Genomic DNA, 3,787 nt, shown 5'->3' with positions numbered 1-3,787 from the left:
TCCATGATAATTAAAAACTAAGTATCAAAGCTTATATTGCGCGGAAAGTGACATTGTTTGATCTCTGACAATAGTGAATTTGTTTGACCTCTGCTGTCCACTCTCACAGAAGCAACCAGCACAAACAAGACCGAGCGCTCTAAGAATTAAAACAATAATGTTAAGCCTCAGGCTGTGTGCAAGAAAGAAATGTCAAACAATTATATAACACAAAGTATGAAGTAAGTAAAAAATTGCACTGAAGAAGTGGTGGATGAAAGGATATCTGAGATATTGATAATACATGATGAACAGAGAACAGCTCTCGGAGAAAGAGCATTAGAATGTCAAATGACTTAATAGTTGACAACGTTGTTTTGAGAAATTACGGAACAAGATTTAAAGATTTGTGACGAAAGCAAGAACCATATGTAATCTGTAGTGCAAGCTGTAAGAATATTCTGTAACGAGATACGGATGAATGTCGGAATCGTAAAATAAGCAATGATGAATTTGAAGCGAAGCAATTCCATAAAATCTACTGGAATATACCTATCCAATGACAGGAATACGAAATCATTAAACACTGAACGAATACAAATATATAGGGGAAGCCATTACATAAGAACACAATCAAAATTATACAAAATGAAGAAAACCCTCAATAAAAAATATTTCCGGAGAAAAAAGATAACTTTGGAGGTGTACCTACCAGGCAAGTGATTTGATCTGAGAATGTGTGTTCATGAAGATAATAAAATATAAATTGAATATGGGAAAGACCATAGAATCAGTGGATCTGCGGGTGGTATCCGTAATACAGTAAGGAACAGAAATAATAGAATGGAGAAAGGATATCGACAGAGGGAACGAGAAACACGCTCACAGTGCTTGAAATGTAAATATCAAAGTTAGTGTTGGTCGGTTATACTGGAAATGAAGAGAAGAAAGGGTAGGGTTAATGAGGTGGCAGAACTAGAATACAGATGTCAGGTTTTCTGTCAAGAAGAAAGCAAAAACAAATATTTCTTAAGCCCACAGAAGTGCAAAGCTCTTTATACTAAGTTCGCGACTAAAAAAAATATACGGAAAACTATATAAAAGGGAAACTTAAACATTCAGAGAAATAAATCTTCAAAAGAACTCGAAATAAAGGGATGAGAATAACAGCTAAAAGGGGGTACGGAAGGAGGAAACATTAGGAATGATCTTGGCAATACAAGAACCCCTTAGATCGATAAGAGTACTTACACAAATGCAGAATTTGCAGAATTTGCAATGATTCATGTAGGACCATTGATTATATTCTATCAGAAAATTAACATCTGGTCAATAATGATTACAAACAGGGAAACATGATAAGATTAGTGCAACAATACACGAGATTTGGTTTTGTGAGGAAAAAAGATGTTCTACATTTTATGAGAATCGAAGTGCAAGGCCCCAGAATATTTGAAGTGCGAATGATGTGCGAATGATGTGGATTTTTCCATAAACACCGAAGGAAGAATTTTTCACAAGAAACAGGTAATTGTCATCATCGACAGCAGGAATAAACGATGTATTGAAATCGATGTGGTGCCATTTGAGAACGAAGTAAGAAGGAAAGAAAGGGAAAATGTTGACCGTTAAACAGTCTTCAAAGTATGAAATCAAATACTGTCGCAAAAACGTTAGCATGGTCGTGATACTATCGATTGATTTGGGGTCATTGGGACAAGTGACATACATCTCACAATAACAACAACAATAACAACAATAATACTGTCTACAAAATGCGCAAGACCTGAAATTTTGGGGGAAGGAAGGCTAGTCGGTTACATTGACCCCAGTGTTCCACTGGTACTTATTTATCGACCCTGAAAGGATGAAAGTCAAAGCTGAACTCGGCGGAATTTGAACTCAGAACGTAGCAACGTGCAAAATACCGCTAAGCATTTCGGCCAGCGTGCTTAGCGGTATCTCGCACGTCGCTACTTTCTGAGTTCAAATTTCGCCGGGGTTGACTTTGCCTTTCAACCGTTTGGAGTCGATTAAATAAGTACCAGTTACGCACTAGAGTCGATGTAGTCGACTTAATCTCTTCCCCCAAATTTGAGGCCTAGTGCTTCCAGTAGAAATGATTATTATCTGTTATTATCATTTTCATTTGCATCGTCTTCCAATTCTCTTTCCATTTCTCGCCGAGTGTCTTCCTGACACCTAGGGCAGAAAAGCGTACTGTATACATTGGTTGGCCATTAATATATTCACACCAGGTTGTTCATTTACAGAGGAATTTGACGGAGAAAAAGTGGAAGACATAGAGAAAAAGGGAAAAGTAAAAAAATAGAAAAGGAAACAAATAAAATAAAGGTGGAAAAAAAGGAAAGAAAATTCACAACGACAACGCTCTTCTTAATACGTGTGACGTACCAGTTAAGACAATCTTTTGCACTTCTTACGTGGATGGTAAACCAGGATCATTCTTAGATAATTTTCAGTTCCTTTTTTGATCATTCCAAGAGCTCCTACACTCACTGGTATTGTAACCATCTTGAAATGCCACATCTTTTCGATTTCGATTAGCAAATCTATATATTTTCTGAGCTTATCAAATTCTTTTGCAGAGATATTATGGTCACAGGGTATGATGCTCATGCCAATCAATAAACAAACTTTATTGCTTTTGTCTTTCACAACAATATCTGGTTTATTTGCTCTGATGGTCAGGTCTGTACATACTGCGACGTCCCAAACGAGAGTTACATTTTCTCCTTAAGTTTCAGTCTCAGAGTGGTGCTTGTACCATTTGTCAGCACTCTTGATTTTATAGTTCCGGGTCAATAATCTCTGTTCTTGGGCAGCCAAGATAAAGCCTTGACCCTCTGCCTTTAGCCCTGAGCTCCGTAGTCACTGATAGGTGTGCTTCCGGTTTCCATCAGCTTCTTTGCTACGGGCCACATATTTGCCATGCAGAGGTTTTTTTACCATCAGCCAATTGTTTAAGCGCATTTGGCTTTGCTACTGATTTCACCTTCTTTGCAACTACAGTTGCTGCATTCTCCTCATGCTGTTCAACCTGGGTATTATGCATAAACTCACTTGGAAATTGTTTACTCTCCTTTATAACACAACGAAGATTCTTACATCTTTCATGGTTTTCAATGATCTTTAGCATACAGTCGTTAAATGTTTCAAGATATTTCACCAGTCCAGTTGTAGTAGTTTTGTAGGAGATTTCAAATTGGATCAAGACTTTGCGTTCCTTGAGCTCTGGGTAGTTAAAGACAATCTGCATCTGATTTTGGGTGGTGCATCTTATTGCAAGTCAGCAGCTTACGGATTTTCTTGCTAAACTTCCTTATTTCGTTCGTATTCCAGTTCAGCACATTGAAACTGCTAAGGAATTTATAGCTAACTGGAACTGCTAAGGAATTTATAGCTAATACCTTGTTACGTGCATTTAACTCAGATTTTAGGACTGCTCGAACTCCCCTGTAACACCCCTTCCTATTATTATTATTATTATTACTATTATTATTATTATTATTTTATGTTTGACTTTTGTTTTGCATTTGTACAAGTTGGATCCAAGTCTCACCCAGAGACCTCAAGAGACAACAAGTTAGAAGTTCATGTAGGTGTTATGCCTAGGGTACCATATATTTGGATTTGTACAGTTTTGTTCAAGTGAATGTTTAAGAAACCATAAGAAAATTATGTTTGCTTTAAAATTTGAGATCACATAGACAGTATTTTACGTAGGATATGGGCAGTTCCCATGAGCACTATCTTTTGGACTTCAGCCATTTTGGGGTTTCCTGGT

Source organism: Octopus bimaculoides, chromosome 2, assembly GCF_001194135.2.
Source record: "Octopus bimaculoides isolate UCB-OBI-ISO-001 chromosome 2, ASM119413v2, whole genome shotgun sequence".
NCBI classification, from domain to species: domain Eukaryota; kingdom Metazoa; phylum Mollusca; class Cephalopoda; order Octopoda; family Octopodidae; genus Octopus; species Octopus bimaculoides.
The sequence above is the reverse complement of the archived record's forward strand: the minus strand, read 5'-3'. Positions refer to the sequence as shown.